The sequence below is a fragment of the Mobula birostris genome, chromosome 10, assembly GCF_030028105.1.
Source record: "Mobula birostris isolate sMobBir1 chromosome 10, sMobBir1.hap1, whole genome shotgun sequence".
Lineage (NCBI taxonomy): Eukaryota > Metazoa > Chordata > Chondrichthyes > Myliobatiformes > Myliobatidae > Mobula > Mobula birostris.
The window spans coordinates 36,714,588-36,737,655 of record NC_092379.1 but is presented as its reverse complement, the minus strand read 5'-3'; the positions used below and the strand labels follow the sequence as shown (position 1 = coordinate 36,737,655).

Here is a 23,068-nt window from a genome sequence, read left to right as displayed (position 1 = left end):
CCCAGCACACAACAGCAAATATGATAGCACTGGCCACCACAGACTCGTAGAACATCCTCAGCATCATCCGGCAGATGTTCAAGGACCTCAGTCTCCTCAGGATATAGAGATGGCTCTGACCCTTCTTGTAGACAGCTTCAGTGTTCTTTGACCAGTCCAGTTTATTGTCAATTCGTATCCCCAGGTATTTGTAATCCTCCACCATGTCCACATTGACCCCCTGGATGGATACAGGGGTCACCATTACCTTAACTCTCCTCAGGTCTACCACCAGCTCCTTAGTCCTTTTCACATTAAGCTGCAGATAATTCTGCTCACACCATGTGACAAAGTTTCCTACCATAGCCCTGTACTCAGCCTCATCTCCCTTGCTGATGCATCCAACTATGGCAGAGTCATCAGAAAACTTCAGAAGATGACAAGACTCTGTGCAGTAGTTGAAGTCCGAGGTGTAAATGGTGAAGAGAAAGGGAGACAAGGCAGTCCCCTGTGGAGCCCCAGTGCTGCTGATCACTCTGTCGGACACAGAGTGTTGCAAGCACACGTACTGTGGTCTGCCAGTCAGGTAATCAAGAATCCATGACACCAGGGAAGCATCCACCTGCATCGCTGTCAGCTTCTCCCCCAGCAGAGCAGGGCGGATGGTGTTGAACGCATTGGAGAAGTCAAAAACCATGACCCTCACAGTGCTCGCTGGCTTGACATCATCAGTGTATAACGAAAGGTGATGTTTATGTCCATGCATATCAATAGGAGCTATCAAAGGGTCCTGTCGGATGCTAACAGCCAGTGGCTCAATGATAACTGCAAACAAAAACGGAGAAAGGGGCAGCCTTGACGAGTCCCACGATGAATTGCAAAAGGGGAGGAAATATTCTGATTAGTGATAATAGAAGCAGATGGGTGTGAATAAATTATCTCAATCCATTTAATGAAAGATGGTCCAAATCCAAATTTCTTAAGTGCAAACATCATATATGGCCATTCCACTTGGTCAAACGCATGTTGCGCATCTAATGAAATGACTACAGCCTCTTCTGCATGTTTTGTGTATAAAGTATTGAAAGGATGTCGCAAGTTAAACTGCATATATCTACCTGGCATAAAGCCAGTTTGATTTGGATGAATAATAGAACAAATGCATTGAAATCATCAAGAGATCCTTCATATGAAAAGGTATTCAGAAACCAAGACAGGGTCAGCAGGACTTGCGTCAACTTCTGACATGCTTGCAGAATCTTCTCCTGTTGCAGTCAAGGGTGTGGATGTTAGGGAGGAACACCGAGAAGTGGAGAGCCAGCAGGCCTCAGTCTTTGTCTCAGAACCCTCCAAGATCATCTTCCGACTCAGAATCCATTCCATGAAGTGGGATGAGATGTACTCACATTACCTCTTCCAAAAGGTAGAGGGGAGCACTTTGATCCACAGCTTTAAGGAAGAGGTCCGGTAGCACCCTTGCAAATGGCCATACTGAGGAGCTGCAAATGCTTCTATGCCATACTCCTTAGTTACTCCCATTGACTTCCATTGACTTGGCAATACAGGGGATTGATATCAAAATTCATGCACTTATTTACAAATCCTTCCATGGCTTCGTCCCACCTAGCCCACTTAGCCTTTCCCAGCCAAGTATCCCAAATCTTGTCTTCCCCTGTTCCAGCTCTGGATTCTAATTCTCCAGATGTTCCCACACTCTGAGACTCCCACCTTGCATTGTTATCTCTGCACCTCCTTCCAAAAAATGTCAAACCACCTGTCCAATCTCCTGTTTAACAACTAACAATTTTTAATCGTCCAAAACACTGCTGCCTTGTTCTAACATGCACCAAGACCTTTCATCCATCTCTTCTGTCCTCACCAAACAACCTAAACTCCTAGTTAAACAACATTTCAATCTTAAGACTCTTGCTTTCAATCCCGTCTGTTTCTGCAACCTCTCCCACACCTACAAATCACCCCACCCCCAATCTCTGCACCTCCAATTCCAGCATCTTGTTCAACCATGACTTTAAGCACTCTGCTATTGATGACTGTGCCTTCAGCTGTCTGTGTCTCAAGCTCTGGAATCCCTTCCCAAAACCTTTCTGCCTCTCTCCCCACCTCTGTGATGCTCCTATGAAACTTCCCATCGACTAAACGCTGGTCACCTGTTCGAAAATCTCCTTTCACGGCCTGGTCTCAAATTGTGTTTGATGCTGCTGCTATGAGTGTCTCAGGACCTTTTGCTGTGTAGCTGTCAGTTCCAGTTCCGTCATAATTAACCTTTAGGCTCATCGGCCACTACAGCACAGAATCAGGTCCTTTGTCCTGTCCAGTCCGTACCAAACTATTATTCCACTTAGTCCCAGCTGCCTGCACCTGAACCTCGCCCTCTGTACCCCTCCTATCCATGTACTTATCCAAATTTCTCTCAAATGTTGAAATCAAACCCTTATCCACCACTTCCTCTGGCAGCTGATTCCACATTTGCACCACCCTCTGAGTGAAGGTTCACCCTTAAGTATTTCACCTTTCACCTTTAACCTATGACCTCTAGTTCTAGTCTCACCCTTCCACCATGAGAAAAGCCTGCTTGCATTTATCCTATCTACATCCCTCATAATCTTGGATACCTCTATAAAATCTCCCCTCATTCCCCTACACACCAGGGAATAAAGTCCAAACCTATTCAACCTTTCCCTATAGCTCAGTTCCCCAAGTCCTGGCAACGTACTTGTAAATTTTCTGTGTGCTCTTTCAATCTTACTGATATCTTTTCTTTAAGTAGGTAAACAGAACTGCACACAATACTCCAAATTCGACCTTACCTTTGTGAAAGATTGTTTCTTTACATTATAAACACCAGTTTTGTTTTTATCAAACGTATCTGAAAATGACTTCAGGCATATTACTATCTTTACCTGCTGGTTCTTAATTATTTTGGTCGGTTTCCTCTTTTGTGTTCCCAAGTCAGGTGGGTGTCACTTAAATGTTCCCTAGGCCATGGGAAAGGAGTTATGGGCAATTTATACTTCTGCATTGAATTAGTGCCATAGGTACGGCGTAACCACGTACCCTACGCTGTAGCCTGACGTGCATCTCCCCAAAAATGTAACCACGCGTTGCGGTGACGCAGACAGCAACAACTGATTGGTTGGCTTGGTAGCATCGCATTTCCTCCTGTGCATTTCTGGTTGCTTCTTGTCTCTCAGTGGCCGGACAAGCACAGAAAATTCACCCTCCTTCTGCCTCAATCCATTCAATGCTCGTACACACCATCTCCTCCTGCGTCTTCCCTCCTTTCTACGTTGCAGTAACTTCAATAAAAGTAACTCTTGTTCAACATTTATTAGCTCCAACTGCAACATGATGCGCTCAGTTTCAGTCGCCACTGCTTGAAGTACACGAAGAAACTCAACACAGTGGCATAGAAACCCCATCGCCAACTAGCGTTTTGGCGGTGAATTGCAGAGCGACGCGGACACACCAGTGCAGAAGTATAAATGCTCACAAGGGCATAGACCACTTGTGTAGGCTACGGCATCGGCTACAGGTTAGAGCCGACGCAGAAGCATAAATCAGCCTTAACGGTGGGGCGGGTGGAGAAGGGACAAGTGGAGGCCAAGTCAGTCAGATGACGTCTTGCATCTGGCTTCGATCGGCTGTTTCTTTGTGGCAACTATTCACCTGTCTCTCTGCTGAGTGCACAGATTGTTCTTATTAGCACTTGTTGATGTGGAAATGTCTTTGGTACCATAGTATTATATGGGAGTTGAATTCCAAAACAGTCCAATTGGCTCAACTAATCTGTCTCAGTGTTTTACCCCCCACCCCATACAAGAAAATAGTACTGATCATATTTACCCAATCAGCTCCTATCTGTCTTTAGACTTGTTTCCATCATGCACCTGTCCAGTCTTTCTGCTGCAACTGTGAACTATGAAAACAAATTCCATGGCTTCTCCAATATCTCTGGTCTTTTGTTTGAAGTTTCTTGCATTTACTGCTGTATCCATGGGCCTTTGCAGTGGATCCCATGACTACCACTGGTCCATCTTTGCAACATTTGAGAAAACACTGTCATTGCAGCATGCTGGGTTCCCTTTGTCCTTACCTACCAGCCCACGAGCCTCTGTGTCCAGCACTTCACTCTCCAAAACTTCTGCCATCTACAACGGGATCCTACCACTAAACACATCTTCTCCCTGCCCACCCCCCACTCTCGCTTTCTGCTTGTCCACTCATCGCTCCCCACTGATCTCCCTCCTCCACTTATCCCTGTGAACTGCCCCTAGACCACCTCCCTCACCACTATTCAGACCCTTAAACAGTCCTTCCGTGTGAGGCGATAGTTCACCAGCAGGTCTGCCTGGGTCACCTGCTGTAACTTGGTGCAGCCTCCTCTACATTGGTGAGATTCGGCGTAGATTGGGGTATCATATATTTGAGCACCTTCACTCTATCTGCCACAAAAGGCAGGGTCTCCCAGTGGCTGTCCATTTCAATTCAACTTCCTATTCCCATTTTGGAGTGTTGGTTGTCTCCTCTACTGCTTGAAGAGGCCACACTCAAATTGGTGGAGCAACATCTCATATTCGATCTGGGTAGCCTCCAGCCTAATGGCACAAACACCGAGTTCTCCAACTTCCAGTAATCTTTCCCCACTCCCTCCTTCTGTCTGTTTCCAGCCCTCATGCGGGCTCCCCTCTTACCCTTCTCTTCACTTCCTCTGGTTCCCCCCTCCTCCTTCCCTTTCTTCCATGGTCTCTATCAGATTACTTCTTCTCCAGCCCTTTACTTCTTCCACCTATCACCTCCCAGCCTCTCACACCCCCCGCCCCCTTCCCCCTCACCTGGTCTCGCCTATATCTTTCCAGCTTGTACTCCTTCCTCTCGCCGCACCACTTTATTCCAGCTTCTGTCCCCTTCCTTTCCAGTCTGTCCTGATGAGGGGTCTGTTTATTCCTGTCCAGAGATGGTGCTTGACCTGCCAAAGTCCTGTGTTAGTGTGACCTGTGCTGTTCCAACAAGAAAGATTCCAGTTTCAAGGTCACTCAAGTTAAGAGCAGTGGGGTAATCAGGTTGTTCTCACTGAATCCTGGTCTTCATTGGTGTGTTTTCTTGCAGGGAGTGCTGTTGGAGAGAAGTGGAAACACACTAAATAAGGAGAAGTATGTGACCTAGCATGGAGCAGTGTGCAGGGGAGCCGGCTGGATTCGAGCTGGGGACCTTTCGTCCCCAAGTCCGACTCTGATGCCACTACACCACCAGTCGGGTCACAGAAGGAGTATAGATGGGGAAATGCAAGCAGGCTTTTTCCACTGAGGTTGGGTGGGACTACAACTAGAGGTCGTAGGTTAAGCGTGAAAGGTGACAAGCTTAAAGGGGAACATGAGGGGAAACTCAGAGGGTCATGAGTGTGTGGAATGAGCTGCAAATGCAAGTGGTGCACGCAGACATCCCACCCTGCAAAAACTCATTTCAGGGAGGTAGCACCATCAATTTGCGAGAGACTCCTGGAACTTTCCGGAGAGGTGGGATAGCTGCAATAGAGCAGCTCCTTAGCAGATAGCCGGCTAGTTTAAATAACGTTAGTTATGATAATGAATGAATGACACCTGTTAAACTCACCTCAACATGTCTTTTACAGTCTTAACCCACCATGGGCAATAGAAAAGTCACTGTTGCAAGCAGTGCAGCGAGCAACACTGTCATTATTTTTGACACCTGTTAGGCAGGGGTACACTTTAGTGTAGTCTGGGGTGAAGTACGTTTTATATTTTCTTTTTTCTTTTTTTGGAACACTCTGCCATCCATCCATCCTCTCTCCCTGCGCCCCCTCTCCCCCCTCCCTACCCCTCTGCCTCTCTCCCCCCTCCCCCATTGTGTGTGTGTGTGTGTGTGTGTGTGTGTGTGTGTGTGTGTGTGTGTGTGAAAAAAATCCATTTCCAGGATATTGTACATAATTTGCAGCCATCAGGGAGCCGCTGTCAATGTGCGGGTGACTCCTGCAACTTCCGCGAGAGGCGGGATGTCTGTGCATGTGAGCTCAATTTCAACATTTAAGAGAAGTTGGGATGGGTACCTGGGTGGCAGTGGTGTGGAGGGCTATTAACCCAGTGCAGGTTGCTGGGAGTAGGCAGCTTAAATGGTTTTCTATGAAATAGATCAGCCTGGGGCCTGTTCCTGTGTTGTATGACCTATGGAAGGCTATCTTAAGTATGAAAAAACAGTTCCAAGGGAAGCTGGAGACAGAATCGGATGCACCTTAGCTTTGGCAGAGTTTGCATGCTATTACTAAATACAAGGTGAAACCTAACATCATAAATGGCTGAATTAAGATGAATGCTTTTTATGTACACTTTGAAAGGCAGAATAAAATTATACATGTGTAATTCCGTGCAGCATCTTATATCTGTCTCAGAGGCCGACATCTGAACAGCTTTCCAGAGGGTGAACTCTTACAAAGCTTCAGGCCCAATGGTGCACCTGGCAAGGCACTGAAAACCTGTGCCACCCAACCAACCGGTTCAAAAGGGAATGTATCTCATTGGCACTGAAAACCTGTGCCACCCAACCAACCAGTTCTATAGGGAATGTATCTCATTGGTACTGAAAACCTGTGCCACTAAACCAACCAGTTCTACAGGGAATGTATCTCATTGGCACTGAAAACCTGTGCCACCCAACCAACCAGTTCTATAGGGAATGTATCTCATTGGCACTTCACTCACCCTCGCAACCAGCTGGTCAACAACAATGCCTACGTCAGCCTACTGTTTATTGATTATAACTCAGTGGTCAACACCATCATTCCTTCATTACTGATCAACAAGCTTCAAAACCTGAGCTCCTGTACCTCCCTCTGCAACTAGACCATCGACTTCCTGATCGGGAGATCAAAAATAACATCTCCTCCTCCAAGACAATCATCAAAGACTTATTGTAACTTAGTTATTTTGTTTTCTGTATTGCAGCCACAAAAAACAAATTGCACAACATATGCCAGTGATAATAAATTTGATTCTGATTTTATAATGAAGGTCCACGAACAACGCATCATTATGCATTTTAAACACTATTTATTTTGAAACTTGTAGCAATTTACTGTCTTTGGGCTGTACTTTTGCAACTTTGCACTTTACAATTGCTGCAAAGCAGCTAATTTCCTGTCATATGAGACAGTATTAATAGACCTGGTTATGGTCTCACTGGAGACTTTGCTCCAGGAGGTCGTCATGCCCTTAACAATAAGTACTGTAGAACTGGTGAGTAAGGCGAACAGATTGAAATTACAAATGAGGCTAGTATCTGGATCCAGACAGCACCAAGAAAACTCCAGTCCTTGTATCTATTCAAGAGACTGCAGAATGGATGAGCAAAATTACCATAGTACGATGGTAGAAAGAATACATTTTCCAAAATCCCACCTCTTTCTTCTTGAGGTTCCCCTCAACTGGAAGGAAGTAAACGTAACCCCACTACGTAACAAAGTTGGGAGAAGAAAATTGCAGAGAAAATACTTAAAGTCTATCATTGAGTGAGTGGCAAGAGCACATTTGAAAAAGTAGGACTGATCAGAATTGGCGTGTAACTTGTTCAAGTTTGCTGAGAATTGATGAGGAAGACAGCTATGCTGCTCATTAGACTTTCAGACCTTGAATAAAGTGCCACAGAAGAAATCAGAAAGCACATGGGATTGAAGGAAATATTCTTGTGTGGGTTGAGGATCAGTTAACAAACAGAAAATAATGACTAGGAATAAATAGGTCACTTTGAGATTGGGAGGTTGTTGACTAGTGTTGCAGGAGTTGATGTTGAGCTCTAATATTCAGTCAATATCAATGATCTTGTTGAGAGGGTTTACAATAATATATAGTATCCATGTTTGCTAATGATACCAAGTTGGGGTCTGTATGGTTTGTAATGATGATGCAGAGAAGTTTTAAAGGGATGTACACACAAAATGCTGGAGGAACTCAGCAGATCTATGGGAATAAATAATCAGCCGATGTTTTGGGCCAAGACCCTTTATCAGAGCTGGAGAGGAAGGGAAAGATGCCAGAATATGGAGGGAGGGGTAAGGGAAGGAAGACAAGTTTGAAGGTGATAGGTGTAGACAGGCAGGTGGGGGAGGGGTGAGGGAGAGAGGAAGTAACAAGCTTAGAGATGACAGGTGGAAAAGGTAAAGGACTGGAGAGTGGACCATGGGAGACAGGGAAGGAGGAAGGGCACCAGAGGGAGGTGATAAACAGGGAGGAGAGGTAGTAAGAGGCCAGAGTGGGGAATGGAAGGGGCAAAATTTCCAGAAGTAATTCAAGTAAGAGAAATCAATGTTCATGCCATCAGCTTAAAGACTACTTAGTTGGAATACGAGGTGTTGCAGTGTGGGATAAGGGAACAATGAGGTTGGTGGCAGTGGATGGGAGATCTCCAGAGTCGATGAGGTTGCTGGTGGTGTCAGAGACAATATCCTGATGGTCCCAAGTGAGGTCCTTTTCAAGGGGTCAGTAAGAGGAGGTGTCCAGAGAATTGACACTTGGTCCCAAGATTCACAAAGCTGAATGGTTGGGTAGGCCCATTATTTCTGCCTGCTCTCACATCCACATACCACAACTCCATTTTATCCCTCTTGTTTCAGTTGCATCCCGCCTACATCTGCAAGTCACCTTCCAGCTTCTTACATCATTCCCCCCTCCCCCATCCACTTGGCTTCACCTATCACCTTCAAGCTCGGTCTCCTTCTCCTCTCCCTACACTTTTATTCTGGCATCTTCCCCCTTCCTTACCAGTCCTGATGGAATGTCCCAGCCTGAAGCATCAACAGTTTATTCATTGTTGTAGCGTGGACGAAATCACCAGAGAGACAGAGTCACTGGTAGGTACAAAGCAGCCTCTTTTTTCGACACAAGCTACAGCAGGCATCTTAAGGACGGAGACACCTTCCGCAGAAAGGTCTGCTAGCCCAATGCGGGCTCAATATTTATATGCTAAACACAAAGGCAATCGCTACTTAAAAAGTTAAAGACAATGCTTCCTTTTGAGGCTACATGCAAAATATCACACCATCCTTTCCTTCCAATGCCAAAATGTCGACAGCCTTTAGGAATGTAAATTAAGTCTACGATACATTTATTTGGCATTTCCCATGCTAACATAGAAGACAATTAATATTTATAATGCATAGATAATACTGTCTTCAAAACTACAGCATCAGGTCAAACTACGGCGCCAGAAGCACAGTAAGTGCATTGTCAAGTAGAAGTCTGGTGACCAAAGTCACTTAAATGTAAACAAATCATTACCCTCAAAAAATTCACTTTAACATTCATTTCCATAGATGATGCCTGACCTGCTGAGTTCCTCCAGCGTTTTGTGTGAGTTGTCCTGGATTTCCAGCATCTGCAGTATCTTTTGTGTTTCAAATGGATTCATGCAGGTTATGTGAATCTGCAAGGTCACAGCTGATAGAGTGTAATGTGGAAAAGTGCAAGAGGAAATTTGGTAGGGAAAATAGAAAAGTAGAGTAGTTAAATGATGAGAGACTGTAAGGAGTTGGTGCTCAGAGTGACCTGGGTACCAGTGTACGTGAATCACTGATGCCAAAATACAGCAAACAATTAGAAAGACAAATGGTTTGCTCGTCTTTATTGAAAGAAGAAGGAGTACAAGAATAATAACATTCAAGTGCAATTATATAAATATCTGGTAAGATTGTGCCTGGAATATTGTAAAGAGATCTGGTCTCTCGAGCTAATAAAGGATATGAAAACAAACGAGACTGTAGATTCTGGGATCTGCCAGCAAAAACTAAACTCTGAAAGAACTTAGCTCATCAATTAGTATCTGCAGAGGAAGAATACAAGTTGATATTCCAGGCTGAGACCTTGCACCAGGAGTGGACTGGGTGTGAATAAATGATATACTGTACAGTGGATTCTGGTTAGTTATTCTATCGGTTAATCCAGACAGCCACTTATTTGGGACAACTCTAAATCAACATAAACTAATCAAAAAAATAGCCAGAATTTCCTCACTTATTTGGGACACAATGCCTCTGAACTGGGACGGGAGAGTATTGCCAAACAGTTTCTAACTAGCGTCAGTTGTGTGCATTTGTGTGCTATTAAATACTCCACCGTGCTTAGAGTGAACAGTTTTTAAATATCATCAGCTTGTGTTCGAAAAAGCAGTGGATCATGTCAGGGATAGGTAGCGAGAAATAAGCAGTAAGACAATTCAGAACTGTTTTTCTCACTGCAGTTTCAAGCAGTCAGGCTTGGAGATGCAAGAAATGGCTGGGAATGAAAATGAAACAATTTCACTGCTTCAACAAATTAGAAACCACGAAGGAAGTTAAGATATTGATAATCATCTTGAATGCTACAATGAAAATGAGGATTTGGAGAATGCAACAGTTTCTAACTAGCATCAGTTGTGTGCTTGTGTCTGGCCATGTGACACTACAGCATGCTTAGAGCAAATAGTTTTTAAATAGCATCAATTGCGTATGCTTGTGCTATGGTATTCATTTGAGCCTACTGATGCCAAATGACAAAGCAACAATTTTTGACACGACTTCAACACTGATTTTGTTCATTTACAGTCAATCAAAAAGAACAGAGCAGCGTACACTGTATGAACTCTGCTGTCGAGAACTATTAGGTGTTATCATAGTACTACAGTTATATTGGTAATATTCTAATTTGTTCTGTATTTATTTAAATACATAATTTGTTGCTCAGTTGAACATAGTTTGCCCTTTCAAAACTATTTTCATGAAAATTTGGCTAATTGTGGCAGCCACTTAATTGGGCCAAAATGTACTGATCCTGATGTGTCCCCATTAACTGGAATCCACCATTCTGATAAATGGATGCAGGGTTAGTAAGGTAGAAGATCAGCCATGATTGCACTGATTGGTAGGGCATACATGAAGAGGCAAAGTGACCTACTTCTGCTTCGATGTTTTTAATGATCTCAAAAGCACGATCAAGATCAATGAGCCTACCTTCAAAAGTCATATTCCATTAACTGCACCAACAGCCTAATTGACTATTAAATCACCAGTTTTGCATCAGACTATAAATCAGGCCTCATATGTAACATTAGAGTACATCACCTGTTCTATCCATGCACCAACAATTGACCCCCAAATCCAAATCTCACAGGTTACACAAACTGCTCGTTTCAACCAAGATAGCCATGTCAACCGGGTGACACTTACCGACAAATTGTATTGCCCCTTGCAGAACAGGATGGTGCAGGGTCAGAAGCACTGGGTGCTTATTAAATGGGATAGGTGGACCACCACAGAATGAAAGTATCATGACTGCATTTAGTATGCTGGGCACTGACCTACATGATTCACTGCCAATGGTCACGTCAACTGGAACTTGAGGAAATGATATGACCTTCTAAAATATACCAGTGTTGCCTGCAAATTATGTGCATGCAGTAATTGTGCCCTGTACCCTAGTTCAGCTTGCAACTCCAGTGAAATTCCTGCACATTCTCAGTAAATTTGAAAAATCTTAATATCTCTTCCACAGCAGAGGACAACTAACTGTGAGTTATTAAAAACAGCTCCAATCTGAGAGAAGCCAAACGCTAAAGATTTGTCAGCACATTAAAAGGCAATGCTGTTCTTTCCCTGTTGTTGTAATTGTAGCTGGTGATTTATTTCACTGAGGACTTTGTGTAAGGCAACCTGCACCTCAACTTGGTATCTTACTGAAGTTCAGAGAAGAGAATGTTCCATAAAGATTCTGGGCGTAAACAAACTTCTGCAATGAGCCTTTCTCCACTTCCCCTCATGTCAGGATGAGTGGCTGTCCCAGCTCTGCTTGGTCCCTGTTATTAGTCACAGAATTGTACAACATAGGGACCTTGTACATTTGACCCATTGTGTCCGTTCTGTCAAAGAGCTCATTTACACTAATCTGATTTCCTGTTATAATAATCAATTAACCTAGTAACTCACACATCTTTTGAGTGTGCCTCAGTAGCAGCACAGCAAGTTCCTAATGGGAATGGATGCATCTGGTGGGATCTCAGAATGAATGTGTAGCCTCCACAGACAACACTAGAGATCAGGAAGGAAGCTAATGTTTGTACCAGACCTCCAAGGTCATCAGTTTCTCTCTGTTTGATCCTGTACCATTCCCTCCTACCATAACACACATCAAAGTTGCTGGTGAACGCAGCAGGACAGGCAGCATCTCTAGGAAGAGGTACAGTCGACGTTTCGGGCCAAGACCCTTCATCAGGACGAACTGAAAGGAGAGCTAGTAAGAAATTTGAAAGTGGGTTGGGGAGTGGGAGTGGGAGGGGGAGATCCAAAATGATCGGAGTAGACAGGAGGGGTTGGGATAGAGCCAAGAGCTGGACAGTTGATTGGCAAAAAGGATATGAGAGGATCAACTGTCCAGCTCTTGGCTCCATCCCTCCCCCTCCTGCCTTCTCCTATCATTTTGGATCTCCCCCTCCCCCTCTCAAATCTCTTACTAGCTCTTCTATCAGTTCATCCTGACGAAGGGCCTCGGCCCGATATGTCAACTGTACCTCTTTCTAGAGATGCTGCCTAGCCTGCTGCGTTCACCAGCAACTTTGATGTGTGTTGCTTGAATTTCCAGCATCTGCAGAATTCCTCGTGTTTGCTCTACTACCATAATACCATTCTCCTCCCTTCCAACCACCATTCCAGCCTTCGCCACAACTTGTCTACTTTGACTCTCCTTCATTATCTTTAAAATTCTTTAAGAAAACCTAAGACAAAATATTAATTTGCATACAAGAAATATTTTGCTGCTAATCATTTCCCCACCATGCTGTATATAAATAGCGCACATCCCGCACACTGATTCGGTTTGAGCGTTGAACCAAGCTTGAATGAGTAAGACATGCCCACTTTGCTTGTTTGACTGAAAGTGAGAAGATGGAGCGGGGCCTCATGTAGTTTCAGGTATCTGCAACAGGTAGACAGATACTATTTCAGAACAGACATTGCCAACCTCGGGAAGGCGCCGAACAGCAAGGACAAACGCTACATTCGTAGTCTAACCACGGCAACAACATTTTCCTGAGTTACCGCCTTTAAAAGCCCTTGCAACGATCAATGCACACCGAAACCAGGACTGACCCTGTACCTCAAGATGAAAGGGGGCGAACTACTTTTCTTATCCTTACTATGTAATATTATTGCTATTAAATTGATATATTCGACACGTCTCAATAGCATTTTCGAGATTAATCACGGAACATTAAAGCGTGGACACGAGCGCATTTCCAAATATATTACCAGTGTTTGAGGGTCTTGGATTCGGTTCCCGGCCAATGTAATGACGTCAGATCATCAGAACTCAGGCGTCAGCGCAGCGTTAGGGCGAGTCTGCGAGATGTTAATGTAGTGGACGCAATATATTAGCGTAAAAATGGGATGCAATGGTGTGGGAAGCGGTGGAGTCCAATGACATAGTAGTGGTTACGAATAGGAAGGATGACAAGTTGGGGTGCCGATGGTTAATGACCCTACCAAATTGGGCAGAAACACGAATGCGATGTGAAACAGGGTCAAAGACGCTTGGAGAGGGGAGGTGAGCAGGATGAAAGGATTCCCTTATATTTGCCACATTATCTTTCCTCTAGTTTGTCAGTGACCTCTCTCTGCATTATCTCGTACTGATCGGTAAGCTCTTGGTTCTTCTCCAGCAAGGCTTTGCCGAGCTTAGCCGCCAGGATGAGATCGTTATCCTTTTGCCGAAGCTGAGAGAGCAGGTCCTCGATACCGGGGCTACCGGCTGCTACTTCCTCGCTGTAATTCTCCTGGCGGCTGGTCGCCAGCACAGGGAAGCGTTCGTCGAACAGCAGGTTGGCACTGCCGTCGCCCTCAAGCCCTGGAGGTGTTGGGAGTGGAGAAATGGGCGGCAGTCTCGGCTGATTGCTGGCCTGATGGTGCTCGGCATCCTCAACGCCAAACGAGTGGTGGGGCTCGTCACCCTGCTGAACCTCCTGCAGCCATAAAGCCGCCATAGTTCCACCTGCACTGGGCAGATTATAATGGGCTCCGATCCCGGCTCAGCTCACAGATTGCACCGAATCCCATGGACCTTTCTCCCGTGTCCTGGCCGGGGATCAGGATGGCGTGACCCAGTTCCCCTGCTCGCAGCACTCGGTGTCTCGTGTGGTGATATCACGTGTCAGAACGTGATTGAACAGTGTTCGGAGAAATCATCGAGAAACTTCTATGGTAAACGTGGTTGCAGTTGCTGTAGTAAATAGAAGTTCGAGTTCTATTCTTCCAGAATATGTTTTGTTATTGTTAAACCACGATGCGTATAAAGAACACAACATGGTGTCAGAAGTCGGTCTGGAAGAATAATACGTTCGCTAGTACGGGAGAGTCGAAGATGATCCAAAAGAAAACCGCACGAACTGTTTTCGAGGTTTGCTAACAGCTTTAAAAATGGAACATCTACAATCCCCACCGACACTTCAGCTGACTAGGAATGCAGCTGAAAACTGGAGGAAATATAAGCAACATTTTGAAATCTATTTATCGGCGATCAGAGCCGATAGAAAACCAGAAAACATGAAAGCGGCGATTCTACTCCACGTAATAGGTGACGACGCAATTGAAATATAATCATTCTATTTCTGAAGATGAAATTAATTTCAATTTAAAGTCGATAATGGACAAATTGGAAGCATTTTGTATACCGAAGCGTAATGTGACGTATGAGGTGTTCAAGATTTTCACGTGTAAGCAGAAAATAGATCGATATGTTACGAAGTTGAAACGCCGAAGTAAATCATGTGCGTTTGCAGAACTGGAAGACTCTCTCATTGGAGACAGAATTGTTTGTGGCATTCGGGATAATGGTCTGAGAGAAAGGCTGTTAAGAGAGCAAGACCTGGATTTGGAAAAAGCTTTGATATTTTGCAAAGCTTCGGAAACCGTAACGACACAGGCTGAACACCTTTTCATTGAAAGCTGCAGCGTAGATACTGTAAAAAAGCGCGAACATATTAGAAGAAATATTAAAAAGGCAACGAAACCGACAGAGAGCAAGACGTCTTGTGATTGCTGCGGACAGCAGCACCAGGCAAAAAAGTGTTCAGCGTACGGAAAAATATGCATGCAATAAGAGTAATCATACTACTTTTCACACTGTTGCAGAAATAGGAATAAAATGAAACAAGTAAATGCAGTGATTGAAGATGAACGTGAGGAATGTTATATTGTCACGGTCCGGATTGTTTATTCCCTAGTTTCCTCTAATTTCCTTTAATTGTGCCATGGTTCTGACCGTTAATTTCCCAATTACTTCTAATTTTCTTTCATGATGACACACCTGGTTTCCATCAGGACCTGCAGTATAAGAACCCCCCGGCGTTACAAAACCGAGTTACCAGATCGTGGTCTTTTTCCTGTGTGATAACTAACGTTTCCCGACCGCTTAGAACTGTTTGTTCTAAGTTAGCTGCAATTTCAAGGTTTATCTATGAAACTCCGTCTCTCTGAGTCAAGGCTCCATATCAGGGCTCCGTGTCAAGATCCCTGCTGTTTGCTGTTCGGCGTTTACGCCCGTGTAAGCATCCTACCTTAATCTCCGTGCCTGTGTCCTGCACTTGGGTTCGCTGTAGTCGCTCCTTGCAACAGAACCATCTGGCCACTATGGACCCAGCGGACACGAATACCCTGCAACAAGCCCTCGCCAGCCAGGGCTCCCAACTGGATCTGCACGATCAACTTCTCTGGGATGTCATGGAGAACCTCCGTTCCCTGTCTGCTGACGTAAAGAAGATCAGTGACCAGGTGGACCGAGTATCCGTTCATCTTACCCGATCCACTCCTGGAACTCTGTCAGCCCAGCCCAGACAGCCGGAAGTGGCAACCCCCTACGTGTCGGTAACACCACCGCCAAGAGAGCCACACATACCTGAACCAGAACACTATGCTGCGGATTTGGGGAAGTGCCGGGCCGTCCTTCTGCAATGCTCCTTGGTGTTCGAACAGCAGTCATCCAAGTACTCCACAGACGTCAAAGATGGGTTATATGGGTTGTAGCGGGGAAGTGCCTTAGTGTGGGCTACAGCTATCTGGGATAATCAACCGGCTAACTGCTCTTCATTCCCCACCTTTATCACAGAAATGAGAAGGAGCTTTCACCACCCTGTCCGTGGTAAAGATGCCGCTAAGCGACTACTCACTCTCCGTCAGCGCTCACACAGTGTTGCCGCCTATTCCGTGGATTTCCGGATGTTAGTGGCTGACTCGGGGTGGAATGATGAGGCACTCCAAGGGGTATTTTAGAAAGGCCTCAGCGACATGGTGAAAGACGAGTTGGCGGCAAGGGATGACACCAACAGCCTGGATTGTTTGATCTCCCTAGCCACCCGGTTGGACAATTGTCTTCGAGAACGCCATAGGGAGAGAACTGGTCGTCCACTCCCTTTAGCAACTCCACGACACTCTTTACCGTCTCCCACCAGCCCTAGCCTCTCTTCCCCTCCCTCTCCTGGAATAGCTCCCAGTCCAGCCGTTTCCACCACCCAGGAGAGGAACCCATGCAGCTGGGACGGAACCGCCTTTCTCTCACAGAGCGACTCCGGAAATTGAGAGCGGGGAAATGTCTCTATTGCGGCCAGTCCCGCCACTTCCGTGCTACCTGTTCCCTTCGGCCAAAAGGGAGGGTTGACCAGTAGAAAGGGGGACCCTCGTGAGTCAGACAACATTCCCTTCTGTCCCCCGAACCCGGGTGCAGATCCAACCTCCTATCGTTTTTGTGTACCCCTGGTTAAGCGGGGGGCGGGCGGGGCATCCCACATAATCTGAAGGAAACACGGCCTCCTGGAGAAGGTAGAATCCCGGTGGCTGTTGCTGTAAGAGAGTTACGCTAACCGCTATGCTACTGTGCTTCGAAAAGAACAGAGGAATATCCATTTAAAACAGGAAAGACGAGAAATTCCTTTAACCTGGAGGCAGCGAATCTGCGGTATTCGTTGCCACAGATGGGAGGAGGAGGATTTTAATTGAAAGTCGATGACCAGGGTTTTCCTGATAGACGGTAATGGCTGTCTTGAACGAGAATGCAGAGACTATGGTGGATGAAGAAACGAAGTAGAACATTTGGAAAGCTCATGGGCAGGTTACAGGAAAGACATGCAGGAATGTGAGTCTTGTGCAGAAGAAATGCAGGCTATCTGGACAGATTGTCATCACTTTCTGACGAGGTGGGTGAAAAGCCCCGCTTTCGTGATTATATATAACGAGATTTCCACGAGACCCCTCTCTCGTTCTTTTGCGAATATGAATCGAATCGAATCGAATCAATCCCTTGACGGACATCAGTCTTGTCAGCCCAGGAATAAACCTGGCGAACCTTTGCTATAATCCCGATTTTGAACACTTTTCTCAGACAGGGAGACCTGCAGTAAACACTGTAATCATGGTGTACTTATGAAAACCTCTATCCCTACTTCTGGACTCAAATTTTCTCGTCATTTGGACTTAGCATTTTCATCCTTATTCGCCTTCTAGTTCTGTATATCCGTTGTCACTGACTAGAGTCATAGTGCTATACAGCAGAGATACGGGCCTTTTGGCCAAACCGGACCATACCAACCAAGATACCTATTTACCTTTGCAAATTTGTCCACATTTGGCCGATATCATTCTTAACCCAGTGCGCAAGGATACCAAAGGCTGTTTGCATTTTCATTACATAATCTTTCGCTGTTTATTTAACAACCTGCCTTTAAATTATTGCTACTAAAAGTGATAACACTGCATCTTTCGTGTAGTTCCCTGGCAATGAAATTGTACAAAGATACCCTCCCGTGTAATATATCCCGCACATAGCCCACATCCAAGCTTCATAAAGAAGTGTTTTGGATTTGGCTAAAATTAGGAGCTATTTTTTCCAACTTAGGAATGGTGTGCCAGCCATTCGGTGCTATTTTCGAGGGAGAACAGGAATGCAGATCCTTGTTCGAGGGAGAACAAGAACTCAGCCTTGGTCGAGGGAGAACAGGAACGCAGAGCTCAAGGTAGTGGGAAACGGCTGGATCTACCCAGCGGAGGCGAGAGCACGAAGAGATGGTTCCCAACACAAGGCAGCGGCAAACAGCTGGATCTACCCAGCGGAGGCAAGAGCACGAAGAGATGGTTCCCAACACAAGGTAGCGGCAAACAGCCAGACCTACCTAGCGAAGGCTTGGACACAAAGAGACAGTTCCAAACAAAGAAAGATAGTTCTTTATCTAGTCACAGCAAGGCCCCAGTCTTGCCCTGGCGGTTGAACATGACGGCGTTGCAGGCGAAGGTAGCAGGCGAGGCTACAGAAGGATGGGGAAGGAACAGTCAAGCAACTGAAGCTGAACCCAGGAGCTGTTTATGTAGCCAACCAAAAATGGGAATCATGTGCCTGGATTGAGGCACACAACAGGACAAGGGAAAACTGGAAAACCTGGAATAAGGAACCATGGACCGGACTGTGAACTGGAATGCGACCTTCACGGACCGGACCATGACATGTATACAATATACGTACATCATGAAAATTTTTTTCTTCACAAGCATGCACGAAAACAGAGCATTGTCCCAAAGAGTGAATGATATTTAAATGTTAGAACTTCAAAGTCCCCGAACTTTCCCCACCCACGCATAAGCAGCAGCAAAGCAACGCAATCGCTAGCATAAAAAAAGCATCTGCTCCCTTCACGGAGCAGTCAAACGTGCAGCAAAGCAGTAATAAAGACACAGAATTTCAGTACCCCCGAAGACTTCTCCTTCGCCCTGTAATTCGCGAAGTCACAGGCTCTCTGTCTCTCCCTAATAAGGGAATAGCAGGTGTCCCAGTTTCACTGAGAGAGGGGAAACATAACAAAATGACTCACAGATTTATGGTGTTAAAGGTGTTTTGCGTCATTTTTTCCCCGAGTTCTGTGTCCAAGGAAGTCTGGTCTCTGGTCACATAGACAGCAGCCAGCTCTCTGCTTTCGATCTTCCACAGCACATTAGGCGGTGACACCGACCTCACATCTGCCTGCCTCCAGAGCTATGAAATTCCGGCACCCTGAAGGCACGCTATTCTTCCAGGCTGTGTCCTTGGCGTATTGAAAAGCGGACAGTCATGAAGCCCTGAGATTTGTGATTTTTGTGTCCTCTTTGTGGTTTTTATATATGACTTCGATGAAGAAGTAGAAAGGTGGGTTGGTAGGTTTGCTGATGACACGAAGGTTGGGGGTGTTGTCGATAGTCTGGAGGATTGGCAATGGTTACAACGGGACATCGATAGGATGCAGAACTGGGCTGTGAAGTGGCAGATGTACTTCAACCCAGATGTGTGAAGTGGTTCATTTTGGTAGGCCAAAATTGAAGACAGAATATAATAGTAATGGTAAGACTCTTGGCAATGTTGATTATTAAATAATCTTCCAGAAATAGTAGGGGACAGAGGGACCAGTAAGATGGAGGAACTGAGTGAAATACCTGTTAGTAGGGAAGTGGTGTTAGGTAAATTGAAAGGATTAAAGGCAGATAAATCCCCAGGGCCAGATGGTCTGCATCCCAGAGTGCTTAAGGAAGTAGGCCAAGAAATAGTGGATGCATTAGTGATAATTTTTCAAAACTCATTAGATTCTGGACTGGTTCCTGAGGATTGAAGGGTGGCTAATGTAACCCCACTTTTTAAAAAAGGAGGGAGAGAGAAACCGGGGAATTATAGACTGGTTAGCCTAACATCGGTGGTGGGGAAACTGCTGGAATCAGTTATCAAAGATGTGATAACAGCACATTTGGAAAGCGGTGAAATCATCGGACAAAGTCAGCATGGATTTGTGAAAGGAAAATCATGTCTGACGAATCTCATAGAATTTTTTGAGGATGTAACTAGTAGAGTGGATAGGGGAGAACCAGTGGATGTGGTATATTTGTATTTTCAAAAGGCTTTTGACAAGGTCCCACACAGGAGATTAGCGTGCAAACTTAAAGCACACGGTATTGGGGGTAAGGTATTGATGTGGATAGAGAATTAGTTAGCAGACAGGAAGCAAAGAGTGGGAATAAACGGGACCTTTTCAGAATGGCAGGCAGTGACTAGTGGGGTACTGCAAGGCTCAGTGCTGGGACCCCAGTTGTTTACAACATATATTAATGACTTGGATGAGGGAATTAAATGCAGCATCTCCAAGTTTGCGGATGACACGAAGCTGAGCGGCAGTGTTAGCTGTGAGGAGGATGCTAAGGGGATGCAGGGTGACTTGGATAGGTTGGGTGAGTGGGCAAATTCATGACAGATGCAATTTAATGTGAATAAATGTGAAGTTATCCACTTTGGTGGCAAAAATAGGAAAACAGATTATTATCTGAATGGTGGCTGATTAGGAAAAGGGGAGGTGCAATGAGACCTGGGTGTCATTATACACCAGTCATTGAAAGTGGGCATGCAGGTACAGCAGGCAGTGAAAAAGGCAGATGGTATGCTGGCACTTATAGCGAGAGGGTTTGAGTACAGGAGCAGGGAGGTACTACTGCAGTTGTACATGGCCTTGGTGAGACCACACCTGGAGTATTGTGTGCAGTTTTGGTCCCCTAATCTGAGGAAAGACATCCTTGCCATAGAGGGAGTACAAAGAAGGTTCACCAGATTGACTCCTGGGATGGCAGGACTTTCATATGAAGAAAGACCGGATGAACTAGGCTTGTACTCGTTGGAATTTAGAAGATTGAGGGGGGATCTAATTGAAACCTATAAAATCCTAAAGGGATTGGACAGGCTAGATGCAGGAAGATTGTTCCCGATGTTGGGGAAGTCCAGAACGAGGGGTCACAGTTTGAGGATAAAGGGGAAGCCTTTTAGGACTGAGATTAGGAAAAACTTCTTCACACAGAGAGTGGTGAATCTGTGGAATTCTCTGCCACAGGAAACAGTTGAGGCCAGTTCAACGGCTATATTTAAGAGGGAGTTAGATATGGCCCTTGTGGCTACGGGGATCAGGAGGTATGGAGGGAAGGCTGGTGCAGGGTTCTGAGTTGGATGATCAGCCATGATCATAATAAATGGCGGTGCAGGCTCGAAGGGCCGAATGGCCTACTCCTGCACCTATTTTCTATGTTTCTATCTGAGAGATCTTGCGGTCACATAGGACACTCAAAGCTGCTGCTCACTTTGACAGTATTGTTAAGAAGGCCTGTGGTATGTTGGCATTCATCAACCGTGGGAATGAGTTAGAGACGTGAGATAATGCTACAGGTATGTAAGACCTTCATCAGACCTCACTTAGAGTATTGTGCTCAGTTCTGGTTACCTCACCGCAGGAAAGATGTCGGTACTATAGAGGGTATGTAGAGGAGGTTTCCAAGGATGTTGCCTGGATTGGAAGGCGTACCTTATGAGAATAGGTTGAGTGAACTTGGCCTTTTCTCCTGGGAGCGATGGAGGATGAGAGGTGGACTGATAGAGGTGTATAAGATGATGAGTGTCATTGATCGTGTGGATGATCAGGGGCTTTTTCCCAGGACTAAAATTTCTGGATTTTCATATTTTGCTACTGGAAAACGGGTAAGCCTGCGTTACTCGGTGTCTCGGACTTTCACACAGCAACGAAAACTAAAGACCTATTATTAAACTGTGCTAGCGACGAGGCTATACATCAGTAGGATATAATAAAACCGGATTTTTTTAAACTGATGTAAGATTTCTGTGGAAAACTATATATAGTAAGATCTCAGATTTGTGTAATTCCCAATTGAATTCCTCACTGCTCAACATCAATTCTCGGAAAGCTTGCAAGGTAAATTCAAGTAAATGTGTCAGTAAATTACATCTCTGAATAATTCTAAAAGTAAATAGAAGATAGAATATAATATAGATAAATTTGAAGTGATCTAATTCCAAAACATGTTGTTTTAGTTTCCCAAAGATTGGTCTTTTTTCAGTTAATTGGAACCTCGTTGTCCTGGAACACAAGTCATGTCATCGGGAAGGGCGATCCTTGTATAAGCAGACATTACAAGAAAGTTCTAGTACCGGACGAACTCTGATTTGTTCAAATTATGCGAGGCCTCCCTCAGACCTTAACTGGAGTTTTATTCATCGTCTTGGTTTCCCTACCTAATAAATGAGTAGCTCTGGAAAAAAAAGCAAGTGTACTTTGGCAGTGTAAGATGCTATTAGTCGGGGCCGGGAAGGGCGAGGTGTTTCGAAACCAGGAACATAATCTCCAAATATCATGAGGTCATTTATAACCAGTATGGAAATAAATATGCTGAATTAATTCAGCGCAGCATGCAGGCTCAGTCATTGAATCATCCGAAACACACACCGGTGTTTTTACTGCGTATTACGAATATAGAGGCGAGCAGGAAAATGACAAAAATGTGGATAATAAGCAATGATTTCGACTGAGTGGGCTCGAGTGTTGAAGCGACTCGTATTTATGACTTTTCCTATGAGAATGCCAGTTCATGCATATGCGTTCTCTAACCTAACTTATTTAACTTAAACTTTTCCATTTTCATATTACCATGAGCGTTTTACGTGTCAGAGTTCTAAAATGTATATTTTTCTTGTCTATGTACTGCTGCTGTTGACAGTCTATGGTATAAACATCCGTGTCTCCCTTTCTTTTCCCTAAAGCTAATTTGGTGGCGATTCTGATCCTGTCCCGCGGGAAGTGTGGCCTCTCTAAATGCATCACTCGCTATTTGGTCTCCATGGCAGTAACGGATTTGCTCCTCATTATTACCGCTGTGATTATCAACCGCATTTGTGGCATTTATTTCCCAGGAAGTTTCTTCTCCATCACCCCAGTGTGTAGTGCCATTATTGCAATAACCTATGCAGCCAGGGTCAGTTCTGTTTGGTTAACCGTCGCTTTCACCTCTGACCGTTTTGTCGCCATTTGTTGCCAGAAACTGAAGGCGAAGTATTGCACCGACAAAACGGCATCTGTGGTCATAGCAACTGTTTGTTTACTTAGTTGTTTTATCAATATTCCATGCTACTTCATTCATGAACCCAGCTATATAATTAACAATGTACCATGGTATTGCAAACTGAAAGCTGTCCGTTATACTTCTCTA

The 23,068-nt window shown here is 44.9% G+C and overlaps 1 long non-coding RNA gene across 1 annotated transcript in view; it reads left to right on the top strand.

The window, feature by feature from the left end:
• The window catches only part of LOC140204475 (uncharacterized), a 37,658-nt gene that overhangs the window by 13,044 nt on the left and 1,546 nt on the right, over positions 1 to 23,068 (top strand). The gene's annotated exons all lie outside the window — the stretch shown is intronic.